Genomic DNA, 14,293 nt, shown 5'->3' with positions numbered 1-14,293 from the left:
CCTCCACTTGAGCGGCTAATGGCGTAAAAAAACGGGTCGCGTGAAAAGCGCATGGCATAAAAATGTATGCCCTCAAATGAAGCTCGTGATGGCTGCCAGTCATTGTTGCCACTGTTGTTGCTGCTTTTATTGCTGCTGATGCTGATAAGTGGAACTTGAGCGTCAACAATGCATGATGCCGGCCCCCATCGTGGCCCAATTTTTCCCACTCCCACTGCACTCGGCGATAAGATAAATTAATTCAAGTAGTTGGCCAGACACTAAGCCCAAACTAACGCCCACAATTCCACTCCAATGCCACCCATGGCCAACTGGCCAACGAAATTAGCTTCATTTTCCAACACCCCCCGCAATCAAAGGGCATGCATAATGACTTGACCTGCGGCTTATGAAATACGAAAAGCGGCTACAGCGTGCGGGTGTCCACTGATGATGACACGGAGGTGGGGGGTGGCGGCAGGACAATCAGGACGACGATGATGCCATGTCAACAGGCCCGAGACACGCGTCGCCAATTGCCGTCCCGTGATTTAGCATCCAAAAATTGTGGCCTTAGGCCGCCCAAAAACTCAGCCGTCGCTCGTCAAACAACGCAAATTGTGAGTGCGTGGGGAATTTTCATTCTGATGCCAAAGAATGTAATCAAGCCACGAGCTGCAAATTGCGATCGAGTTAATTGAACCCCGCCGATATGTGACTGAGATTGAAAAAGAATATCATTCAAAAGTAACATTTGGTTCGTTTTACTGTGGTAAAGCAAGCTAAGTTTTTTTCTTCTATGTTAGAATATCGCTGTTGCCTCAGCTTGAAAGTCCATTAAATTTTATGTTTACTAAAAATACAGTTATAAACTGGTAGTAATGGACAATTTTAAAAACTGTTTAAAAAACATCTATATTATCTGAAAATTTTCAATTTATTTCAAAGTAAACAAAACACAATAGCCCATTTCTACAAAAAAAACTTCAAAGTTTAAATAGAAAGAGATTTACTCAGTTTGCTTGATTACTGTATATTGACCATTTTATTTAGTAAATCAAAAAAATTACCCTGACCTTTAAAAAAAATAAAATAAAAACAAGAGAGAATATAGTTCCTGAGATCTCGACGTTCATACGGACAGTCAGACATGTCCAGATCGACTCGGCTATTGATCCTGATCAAGAATATATATACTTTATATGGTCGCAAGCGCATCCTTATGCCTCTTACATACTTTTTAACGAATCTAGTTTACCCTTTTACTCTACGAGTAGGATTTAAGGCCTGAATGCTCAATATTAACCCATGACTTAACTGGCTGCTCATCGACATCGTTGTAATCAACTCTTACCCAAGCATATCTGTAATTTCTAATCAAATGTTAAATGAATAATTAAACTGTTACGTTGATTTTCATGCCGCTCAAAACGGAAATTGAGTTCGATGGAGAGTAAGGATATTTTCCCTATCCTTACTCCATTGCAATTTTGGCTCTTTGGATATAGCCAGTCCACCGGCCACCTATGTAAATTTTAGCCAAGTAAACTAGGCTAGGGAATCCTATTGGTAAACAGACTTGAAAGCTTAACGGAATTTGAATTAAGCCCAGTCAAGTAAAGGAATTCGAGCAGGGCGGGCACTGCCGGAAGCCGAAAGTCAGCATATGAATTTATGACTTGCTCCTCTATCAACTCGATTAAGCTGCAAAATATCTTGCAAAGTACCATATTATGCCTGATATTTACGATGTGTGTCCAAATCAAAACAGAAATTTTAAAGCCGAGAATATTAGGACTGAATGCTTTGCCATGACAGCTGGAAACTGTGCAGTTTTTGTTTTACCCAGCTTGGGCCTGGCCAAATCCACTCTCTTTGTCTCTCTCTCTCGCTTTTCCAGGACCTGCCAGCCACTTCATGTAAAATGAAGGAAGAGACGAACCGGACAGGACGTCAGAGACCCCAGAGCTTACTGACGGATGCAGGAATAGCCTCCCAAAAAACAAAAACCTGGGTATGCAAAATAACAACCAGAATCGAGTGGCTCAATAGCCGACGATGTACTTAACCCATTTGCCGAAAAAAATAAAAATACGGAAAAATATAGTCAGCCTGAGCAATCGAAGTTGAACGTTTGAAGTGGTGGCTCTGCATATATACTATACTATACAGGTGGGTCACTGAACGAGCGGCTGAATGTTTTGCCTGTTTAATAATTGACTGCAGCATTCAGAGTGTCTGGAAATTTCATTAAAAAGTATAATCGAAATGTTAGCAGGCAGCGAGGAGCTGAGCTGCGAAAAAAGAAAAATATAAATATATATTTTAAGCACTCTCCAAGCAGCAATGGCGGATTCACTTCCATCCCGCCTGTCTAAATCGCTCGGATGCTAATGTCCGTGGGCAGCGGGCTCCATTGGCGTTCCCAGCTTTGGAGCTATGCATCCTCCTCCGAGCTCTTGGCCCGGTATCACTTGGCCAGGCCCACTCGAAGACTTCTGCCCTTTGCACATGGCCTGCATAATGAATGGGAATTTGTCTAAGAGCTTTTTTCGACCGGCGAAACTCTGCGGTTGTTTTTGCAGTTTAATTTTCCTTCTTAGCTGCGTTTTACACTGCTTGTTTTGGCCCGGCTATGCTGGCCATGTTGATTACAATGCGAAATAAAAGCGCAATTTGTGGGCATATTGTGGGCGAGCATTATTCGGAAACATCATGAAAGGCTCTTTCGCAGAGGAGTAAGAGCAAATATATATTGCTGGTAAAGGGAGCTGCAGTGAAGAAACTTTAAGGGTAATGCAAATAAGGGAATGAGCTCTGCAAAGCTGAACACAGGCAGAAAAAAGCATACCTTTGAATTATTTAAAGACAAATACATTAAATTAAAATAAAATAAATGTCATTTGAGTATTAAAATTAATTTTTGAAGTGTGATATAAACATCTAAGGAGATCTAATAAAAATTTGGTAAAATAACAAGTAACAAGACAGAAGCTTTCATTACACATTATAATATACATTTTGTAGAAACAAGGATATCAAATTGTATTTTTGGTAATATATATGCTGAAATCATATATTTGAGTGTAATTTGGTTATCAAATCTCCACTAATTGCTGAAATAACGCGAGTATCATGCTTTCCCAGCTTATTGCATTATCAACTTTGCCAACTACAAACATTGAATGCTGGAATTCACTCTGGTTTTCGATGAGGCTTAAATGGCCGTCGTTTGAAGTGGGGGATTTCGTGTAAATTTTGTTAAATATGCTTTCACGTCGCCCATTTGCATGACAAGTAATAGATGGATATCCCCATTGGAGTTCACTTCCCTCCGGTTATCAGTCACAGCTTTAGGCAGTAAATTTTGGGGCAAATGAGTTGACTGTTTTGTGCCTTTGTGTTCTGCTACTTCTTCGATTTTTTATACTTTGCTTATCGGAATAATAAACGCTAGTGGCTGAAGGCCAAGTTCGTAGTGTGTGTGGCTGTGTCAAGGGCATCCGAGTTCGGATCTGGTCACATCCCTCGACTGACCCAACTAATTTTATGCCCATTTGCAGAAGGCTGCCTTGCGGCAAAAGCCCTTTACAATTTGGGAACAGAAGAAAAAAACAACCGAAATGTGTTAACTTTATCTAAATTGTTAAAACATTTACCAAATGACCTCACGTAGCTAAAAGTGAGTTTGTGTGTGTGTGAGTGTGTGCGAGTGTGTGGTATGCTATCGCTCGATCGCCCTGTGGTCTTTTGCATGTCGCATGTCGTCCTTCCTGGAACGTGACTCCTTCCCTGCAGAAGCCCCTATTCTTTTTCATCCCTGCGAAGTTCATTTGATGCTCTCCTTTAGTCCACCGACTTTTCTCCTCCTGTCTACGCTTTATTGGCCGACCAACATGTTCTTTATGGCATTTTGATGCATGATGCATGGCAACCCTTTAACTTCCTCCTAGCTTTTCGGGCTGCTTTGACGGAAGCCTCCAGTCTGGCATTTATTATGCTTATTTCAAAGCAGGCTCACGTATTTTGCGTATTAAGCATACGCCCCGTATGACGTCTCCTGTCAGTCACTTAAAGTATTACAAAAAATCCAAATGCCGTGCCCAAATTAAAGCTGGATGATAAAGAACAAGCAGATTAGTAAGTAGGATAAACAGAAACCATGTGCTTAAAAAAAATAAGAAAAGGGGCTTAGTATTTTGCCCCAAGTATTCAAAGTCCCGTTCTAAATGCCCGAATGGGCGTAGTGGGTGAAAAGCTTTTCAAATCGCAAATACTCCACATGAAAGAGTAAATTGCACATATCTCTGTTGGGCAAACTATGCTAAAATATTAAACAAATTTCAATAATAAGCGAAAGTAAAATTTTATGGCACAAAAGTTGAACAAGCCAAATGTCTGACAAACATTTGCATTTTACCGCATTCGGAATTTGACAAATGTATCTGTATCTGGCCAACCTTTTTGTATCTTTACCTACCTTTGCATAATTTTTACCGCAACATAGCATATTCATTGACATCTCCTGCACACATGCTACAAATGAGGGCCTCATGGTATGCTAAACAAAAATTCTGAAAGTTAACAGGATGGGCTGAGACAAATTCATATTTTCCTATCCCCTCCCTTGAGTTATCCTTTGTAAATTGACAAGTTGATTTAATAGACGGGGCAGGGGAATTTTCGGGTTCACAGAAACTAAAAAACCAAAGCTTAAATTGTTTAAATTTCATTCGTGGTTGCCTTTCATCATGAAAATGCAAATGCCACTATGGATATCTGTGTGTGTGTGTGTGTGTGTGTATGTTTATGTGTGTGCTTAATGCTTTTTCTTTTGCCGAGCATTTACAAAATGTTTTTGGCCTGCGCCCGAAAGTATGTTATAAAAATATTTTATGACATGTAAAAAGCATCAATAAAAAGGTTTCGGGCTGGTTTATTTTCTCCCTACCCCACCGCATACCCCCACATCGCAGCCCACTCTTTGACCCCCATTATTTTCTTTTTCGACTGTGTTTATCGCTGGCCTCATTGTTGTTGCTACCGCGCTTTATCCTTTTGGCCAGGATCTGGGGTTATATTTCATGCGAGTGCGGCTGGCTTTTGGCTTTCGGTTTTTGGGCCGTTTTACGGAAAATTACATTTAAGTATGTGTTAGAATTGACGCTGTAACAGGTTGTAAATAAAGAAATTTGTAATACATTCGACTTTATTCGCTCTGCATATTACATTTATCATTCAAAGGTCACGAAAGTTAAGTGTTTAGTGGCAAAATAGCCATCAATTTCATCAGCTAAGCTTTTTTGCGTGGCTCTTGACTTCGACATCTCAATTGCAAGCCTTTGAGATCCACTTAATCGCACACGTAATTAATCCTGAGAATCAAGTTAAAATGCATAGTATTGAATCACTTGACTGGGCCGAAAAATTAAAGCCAGCAAAAAATGTCGTTAAAAGTTTTTTCGAAAATAAATTTCATGCACTCGAACGCACAGCTAATATGATAAAAACGGAGAGCGGTCCCAGGATGGGAAAAAGTATTTTGATAAGCCGCTTACGACACGCCCCCTTAGCTGATGTCACAAACGGGCATTTGTGACAATTTTCCCACCGCCCGCTTTTACTTCATTTTTTGGACAGCGCAGTAACTTTTCCATGTGCATTTCGAACTTTTGTTTTCGTTTTGCTAATTGCCAGTGCAAAGCCGCAAGCGGTATAAAAACTTTTCCCTTTTTTGTCAGTTACTTTCTTTTTTTGAGCCGTGTTTGCCAGCAACTGTAAAGTAGAAATTAATTTCACTGTAAATGCACATAATCAAGTGTGTGCATAGAAGGGGGATGGGAAACTCTGGGGGCACAAAAAAAAAGAGGAAATGATAAAGAGCCTGCTCTTGAGGCAATCAGCAAGACTGGCGCAGAAGCCGTAGACCAACTCCATCAACGCCATGTAAAAACTTTCCCAGCAAACAGGAAAGAAAGAGACGAATGCGGGCCGGCAGAAAGAGCCAGAGTATCAGACGCACAAAAAGATGAAGCACTTGGGAGCAGACATTCCGCGGCCCAACTCGGATCTTAATGAAAAGGCAATCCCATCTCCTTGTCTGCCCTGCATGCTCCAGACATTCGAAAAACCACCAAAGGATGCAGTACGCCGTGCATCTCGGCAAAACCAAAATCGTGGATGCAGGATGCATGATGGAAGATGAAGGGTGGCAGGCCTTAATTGAAAAAAAATTATGCAGACTGCGAAATTAATGGGAATTACTTGATGCCCGGGTAAGATTTGTCCAAACCACACAAAAGCAAAGCCGCTGAGTGCAGTTCCAAGAGAGTGCGTGCTTAGGTTAACATCAAGCATATGCCTCGTGTGCAGGGTCATGAATATTCAAGCGTTTCTGCGTCATATGCACTTCAAATTTAAGATTCCAGCTAGAAGAACATATCCTAACGGGTAAAGGGTCGAGCATATGTGATCAGCAGAGTTGATAAGCTATTAATATGGTTATGTTATGAGGCTTACAGATATCCTGACGCCAATTTATGGTTTTATTTGGTTCCAGCTAATAGGGATACCTGATGAATGGAAACATGTCAGTTTGACTGCAAGCTCTGGTAAGTCTATTGATTGATCTTAATAATAATTGATTACCACTATAAAGCAAGATCTTGCTAAGTATTTCTAAGTATTTTTCATAAGAACTGAACTAATTATATGAGTCTATAAATTTCCTTACCTGGAAATGTTTTAAGGTTCAGGAAACTTCTTGAATATTTACCTTTCTAACACCTATATTAACTCGACTTAATCAAGCCAATAACCTTCGGATGTGAATCTCTTTTGAAGCAATAAAAAACCGCAGCTGCAACCATAACAAGCCCTTCATCATGGTCAACAACTTGACTCCAGCAGGAAAACAAGACAAACAGAATGCAGTGAGGGAAGATGAGTATAAGAACCTGACACTAGCTGTTCATAATCTATGCTAATTTTCGCCTTCTCTATGGCCAAGAGATTGCCGGACAGCTTTCATTTCTTTATGCAACACGCAAAAAATACAGCGAGAAAGAAGTGGCATTAAAATTAATGAAGTTGAGGCGGCAACAACAATAGTTAAGAGGGACATTCGAAACTTACTGAACTAAAAAACACCCTGCAATCTAGAAATAAAGAGAAATCATTACTATTCTTAAAATACTGATGAACATTACCTAAATAATAGTGCATATATATGTGTTAGTTATAGATTGAAAATTATTATTTAATGTATAGTCCTATATGAGATAACTTTGCCTTTCAAAAATATTAGCATACCCCTAGATCTGGAATACACTACCTGGACTACAAAACAACAACAGATGAGCCAGTGGCCAGGACTTTAGTCCTTTGCCAAGCATGTTTCCACTGCTGGTCGAGAGAGAAAATCTTAATCGTGATCTTATTACGCGCGTTAATTACGAAACACAGCAAAAATAGGGAAAAAAGCCGGGTGTAAGCGAAATGCCAGAGCTGGGCAGGATTCCACTCTGCTTTATGGGCAAAGAGGCAAAAATTAAGATGCCAGTAGAGGGAGTCCAGCGATGAGGAATATTTTGCCGGCGCCGAGGGATTGTAAGAAAAATTAAGAAAATAGACGGCACATAGATAAGCAAGTGCAATCTAGCACATTTTGCGGGTTGTTCATTTATCCTTTGCCGTTGTTGTTGCCGCTGCTGCTGTTCCGGTTGTTGCTGCGCAAGTTTTATGACCCGCTGAGCAACATTGTTGCCACTGGCCATTTTTCATTAGAACAATGCAATGGAGCTGCAGCAATATTACATGCACAGCGATGGCCAGATGGCAAAGGGCAAAAAAAAAGGGAAAAGGACGAAAAACACACACAAACTACTAGTAACTTTAATCAAAGTTGAGAAATGCACGGAAAATGAGAAGAATAGGAGCTGGAGAATCCAGAGTGAAGGCTATGGAATGCAATGATCAATGAACCGGCTATTTCTTTATTTCTTGCAAATTATGAATTGGTTACAAGATGAGAAACCAATTGGTAAATGCTCTTCTTAATAAATATTAATGATTTTGAGGATTTTAACAAAGACTTTTTCGAATTGTTTATTTTAAATGATACCCATAGATAGCCTTGTTTGAATTGTATCTTCGTTAGAGTAGTAGTTTCTTAGGTTTACATTTACATTACTCATATGTACTTTTAAGCTTGTAGATTTTACATATTTTTCTAGATATATTTAAGCTTTATTAAATCCCAATTTATTACCAGCTTATTAGTTGACCAATTATATGTTGGAATTGGAAGGCAGTTAGTTGTTAATTATTTTATGCAGCTCATGCAGGAAAACAAAATGAAAAACAAACGCACTAATAAACAATGCAAGAGCGAATCAAAAACTCGAGCAAGGGCAAACAAAATTTGCAGAAATAAAACAATTGTTTGGGCTGGTAGTATTTTTTTTGGCCACCCCGAAGGTGGGGAAATACAAATAAACCGCTGGCCGGGATTACACACATAAGCGGCTTGGCTGTCACCGCTAAAACAATGCAACAATAAACAGGCCAACTGAACAGCACAAACAAAAAGGGAGTTAAGTCTTGCCGGCCAGCGGTTTGAAATATTTATATGGCCCGTTACCGGAGCGGAACGGATAGATTCAAAGCTGGCGAATAACTCACCAGAAGGCCACTTAAAGACCCGGCCAAGGATATAATTATAAATCACGGGCCGTCCACAGTCGCCGGCTTCGATCCGCTTGGCCACACTCAAATAACTTAACGCCAAGTTGATGCATTCAACGCAGGATTTAATGCCAAACAGAGTTTGAAAAGCCATCATCAAGTGCATGTAACCGAGCAGGACATGGACGGCAGTGGCAGCGAACCAGGACGAGCCAGAACGAAGCAGATGAACCAAAGATATACATGGCCTGGACATTGAACGACAAGTATAAATGCTTGACCATCAATACCAGATACCAGGGTGGACGTGGAGATTCAGATGGAGCTGGAGCGATGGCAAAGGGCCCGGCACCGAAATGAAATTGGCGTTGACACAACACATCCACAAACATACAGATGCACTGAAAAATAATGATATGGATAATACGGACATAATTATTAGATTGTAGTTGCGAAAAAATCAGTAGCTTATGGATTAATAAGGCCCCTGTAATAATCTTTTAAAAGACTTTCTTCACTGGAATGTGACTGAATCTCTTGATCTTCTACTCCCCTTTTTGGGAGTGTACTGGGACTATTGGAAGCAGGATACTGGTCAGGATAAATGGTCACAAAAAGCGCAACAAATGGAGCTGCCATGCTAGGCAATGCGATGATGTGTATTGCCAGCTCTTCTAATGTTTGCGGCTGCGGTCGAGAAATGTTCTTGCGGCCAGGACAACTGGGAAAGGGTTATTTCCTATCAAACTCCACCTCAGCACACATTTCCGGAGCGGACGAAAGTTCATTTTACGTTTATCAAGGAATTCAATTAGCATTTGCTTTATGCATGAAACTGAAACCCGAAAACATTTCTTCCTTAAAACGAAATAACCGCCCGTCGGTTACCCCCATGTTAACCCTTTCTCTCGCTTTTTTACTGTAATTGCCCTACAAAACTTTGCTATTTGTATTTATCTTTTGGCAACTTTGAGACGCACGTGGAGCGGAATGGGAGGAAGGGGAAAGGGGAAACGGGTTCTGCACATATGTGCCAGATGCTGCAGTCCACGGGGCGTATGCGTAATTTTGTGTCGCACTTCTTTTTTTCGTGATTTTCCGAGAGTTTTTCTCTGCTCTGCGGGTTTTCCCCACCATTTTATTTGTGGGCGGTGCCACATTGTAACGAAGCGGGGTGGGTGTGGTGATGGGAGTGAAGGATAGTGAGAAGTATCCCTTATTTCCTTGACGCACACCAAAATGTCTCGTATTTTAATTGTCAGCCATCTCTGCCTGTTTTCCCCTATAATGAGTTTTCTACTTGTTAAGATGTGGAAAAAAATTTTGTATAATATTAAGGATATGGAATTCAGAGGTATTCATTTTTAATGAGCACGCCGGTTTTTGCTAGTCAAAACTGTCAGCAAAAGTAATCGTTTCCAATTTGTAACCTGCATATATTAATGTCGAGAAAAACACTCCAATCATAGCAGCAAATAACTATCGAGGCTTATGTTGAAAAATCTCGACAAAAACATAATCAGAGTACGTTTTTGCTGCCAATGTCCTGCTGTTAAATTGATGAATGCGTCGCCATCGACAGAGGCGGTGAAAATGCGTCTACTTTTTTATGTGGAATTGTGGAAAAAATTGCCTTGCATGCGATTTGATAATCAAAGATGGAGGCACAAAGCTGTTTCTGCGTTGGTGCTTGTGTCGCTGACAGGAAAAAACAGAGAGCAGCAAATGGAAATTAGAAAAGTTTTCCATGTTTGGTGGGGCTGACTGGGGGTGGAGCCGACAATTGTGATGCATGTAAACAATAAAATGAACAAATCAACATTTTATGGATTATTGACAAGTTTTTTTTTTTTTTTTTAATAAGCATTTTTGTATTTATTGAATCTTCTTGTATAAGAACTAACAATAAGTTTAAAAATCTTAACTATAACAAGTATTTTTTGAACAGTTGTATTATTTTTCCAACTGTTCTATGATTAAACGGCCCTAAAAATTTATTCGCTGGGTTGGTAGGTCCTTTCGCCGGAGACGGGAACGGCTGCTGAGCTGGATTAGACCTCGCGCTAGGTGGTTGGGGTGCGTGTAAAGCTTGCTATGGTATTTTTCCTTAAGTTCCGTGATTGCGTTGGTAACTGATGGGATATTTAGGTCTCTTTGGATGTTTTCACTCCGAACGTACCACGGTGCCCCAGTGATGGTTCTCAGAATCTTTGATTGTGCTCGCTGTATGATGTCAATATTGCTGTTGCTGGCATTGCCCCATAACTGTGAGCCATAGGTCCAGATAGGTTTCAATATAGAATTGTAGAGCAAGACCTTGTGATCTAGGCTGAGCGGAGAACCAGAGTTGATGAGCCAGTGTAAGTTGTTGGCTTTGAGTTTAAGTTGGGTTTTTTTGGCTTCAATGTGCCTGCGCCATGTGAGTCTTCTGTCAAGGTGTACTCCTAGGTACGCTACCTCATCTGCTTTCGGGAGTGGTATGTTGTTCAACAAGAGCGGAGGACAGTCTTGTCTGTTTAGCGTAAACGTCACGTGCTTGCATTTTTGCTCGTTTACTTTTATTCGCCAGTCAGAGAGCCACTTCTCAATGTCGATGAGGTACAGTGCCAACTGTGCTGTAGCTTGGATAGGGGACCTTGAACGGCTAAGGATAGCTGTATCGTCGGCAAATGTGGATACCGTTAAGCGACTATTTGTAGGGATGTCGGCTGTATAGATGAGGTATAAGGTTGGTCCAAGAACGCTGCCTTGGGGGACTCCAGCCTCAATTGTATGATCAGTGGAAGTGGCAGTGTTGCACCGTACTGCAAACTTTCTGTCATAGAGGTAAGACTTTAGAAGTTTGTGTGTGCTTTCGGGTAGGGATGTTTTGATTTTAAACATTAGGCCGTCGAGCCAGACTCTGTCGAATGCTTGGGATACGTCTAAAAATACTGCTGTACAGTATTCGCGATATTCAAATGCAGTTCTTATTTCCGTTGTAATACGATTCACCTGTTCAATGGTTCCATGGCTTTCGCGAAATCCAAATTGGTGGGCTGGGATTATATTGTGGTATATCAGATGTTGATTAAGACGGATCAGCAGGCATTTTTCGAATAGTTTCGAAATACATGAGAGTAGACTTATTGGTCTGTAAGATGAAGCGACTGTGTGGTTCTTACCAGGCTTTGGAATCATTATGATAATCGACCTCTTCCATCGTTGTGGAAAGTAACCAAGTTTGGTGATGGCATTAAAGAGCTTGGTTATGTAGCGAACTGCAGAATGTGGCAGCTGGATGATCATTTCCGGTGTTATAAGGTCGCAGCCGGGGGATTTTTTCGGGCTGAGATTGTCTTTGATTATTTTAGTTACTTCTTTAGGACGAAACACAATTGGGGTGTGTTGCTGGTGGCGGTTTACGGGATAGGACGGCAGCGCGAATGTACTAGTAGCCTGGTTTGGCGTGAACACATTTTGTAGGTGAGCGGCAAATGTGGTGGCTCTGTCTTCATCACTACGGGCCCAGCCACCTGAGGAATTCCTTATCGGCAAAACGGTTTCAGTCGGTGGGCGAAGAGTTGAGTGGGCTCGCCACAGTGACTTTTGTTTTGTGCCTGTCGGTGTGAGTTGCTCTATGTATCGGCGCTGATCGTCGCCCTCTTCTTGTTTCAGAGCGTTGGCCAGTTTCCGTGTGGCTACTTTTAGCTTTTGTTTTGCAGTCGGGGATCTGGAAGATTGCCATTCTCTGCGTAAGCGTCGTTTTACGTGGACGAGTTGCTCGATTTGTACGTTGGTCTTTTTTGAATTAATTGTATTATTTGTTATTTTGGGTGTTGCAGTAAGAGCTGCTGCAGTAAGGATGGATTGCAATGCACACGTGCAGCTCTCTATATCAGATTCAGTATTGAGTTTTGGGCTTAGCTCAATATGTGAACTTATATATTTTTTATACCTGAGCCAGTTGGTTTTGTGAGAAGTCAATCTGAATGGTGGTTTCACGTTTTCTGCGTACCGGCGGAGGTGAATTAGTACAGGCGAGTGATCAGATGACAGATCCGGCAGACATTCAGCTTTAACCAAACTGCGGGAAATATTTTTCGTAACTGCGAAGTCGATCAGGTCAGGCAGCTTATTGAGGTCTGATGGCCAGTATGTAGGACTCCCGGGGGAAACATGGTCAAGTTTATTAGTGGCTTTTATTATAGTCTTATAAAGCTGTTTTCCTTTTGGGTTCACAAGTCGCGATCCCCAGTGAGTATGTTTAGCGTTGTAGTCGCCTGCTGCAATGAAGTGTGGCCCTAGTGCTTGGAAGAAATCCAGGAATTGAGCTTCTAATACTGTGAAACGGGGGGGGCAGTATACGGCCGCTAGTGTAAGGAGAGTGTTGTCATCCAGCTGAATGCTGATGGATGTGGCCTGAAGATGATTTTCCGCAAATTCTTTGTAAAAGTGGTGCTTCATACGGTTCCTTATGAGTATGGCGGTGCCACCGTGTGCTTTTCCGTCGGGGTGATTTGTACCGTAGAAATGGTAGTCTCTTATTTGAAAATTGTATTTGCTTGTGAGATGAGTTTCCGAAAGAAGCATTACGTCGATATGCTTCTCATGTAGGAATTGAGCTAGCTCAAGTTTGCGCTGTGAGACGCCATTGGCGTTCCACGTAGCTATGCGTAAAGTAGCCATTATTTATTTGATTGTTGGGCTACAAGCATTTGTATCAAAAGGTTTTGATTACGCATCATGTCTTGAATGGTGGTCTTCATAAATGTCATAAATTCCATCATGCTCTGTTGTAAGGCTTGCATCATAGCTTCAGTTTTTGTTTCCTGCTGCGCAGCTGGGTTATAGTTTTGTTGTGTGTCTAATTTTGTGTGCACTTCATGTGGAGTTTGGGTATTTTGGGTTGGAGGCGTCATACCTGATTTTAAAACGTTTGCAAATGTTGTCTTGTTAGTGTTGAATGTAGGCCAGGGAGCGAAACTTGCTGCTTTCGAGAAAATTACTTCAGGATTTGTCTCTGATGGTATCAGCGTAGCTGTTCCTTGGTGTGCCCGCGCCGTGTTCATTCTATTGTGAAGACGGATTTTCAGCTCTTTGTAGATTGGACAGCCTCTGTAGTTTGCTGTGTGGTTGCCCCCACAGTTATTGCATTTTTTCTCGCATGCATTTTTTTTGTTAGTTTGACACTGTTTGGAGTCGTGGAGATCTCCACAGACTACGCATACCGGGCGAAGTGTACAATACGACCTCGTGTGGCCATACTCTTGGCAGTTTGTACATTGTACAGGAGCGTTACGTTTGTGCGGCTCTTCTACCGTGATCCTACGGTGCAGAAGGAGCTGGAGTTTGTAAATTGGGTGAACATCGTTTTTTCTAGGAGGCTTGTTTTCTGGTTCAAGCTCAATCTTGAACAGTGGTTGGGGCTGCCTGTTTCTGTTTTTGATATTGAACACGCTTTTGGCGTAAAAACCCTTTTCCTTTAACGCCTCAGTTATCTCTTCGGGCGTAACATCAGACTCAATGCCCTTCAGGACTACTTGCAGGCCCTTGCTGCTTTTAAGCTGGTAGGTGTAGAAGCCTATTTTTTGTGCGGTAAAATAGTTTGTGACTTTTCTGTAGTTGTCCTCCGTTTTCGTCTGAAGTT

Source organism: Drosophila mauritiana, chromosome 3R (genome assembly GCF_004382145.1).
Source record: "Drosophila mauritiana strain mau12 chromosome 3R, ASM438214v1, whole genome shotgun sequence".
In the NCBI taxonomy this organism is placed as follows: domain Eukaryota; kingdom Metazoa; phylum Arthropoda; class Insecta; order Diptera; family Drosophilidae; genus Drosophila; species Drosophila mauritiana.
This window is presented reverse-complemented; position numbering follows the sequence as displayed.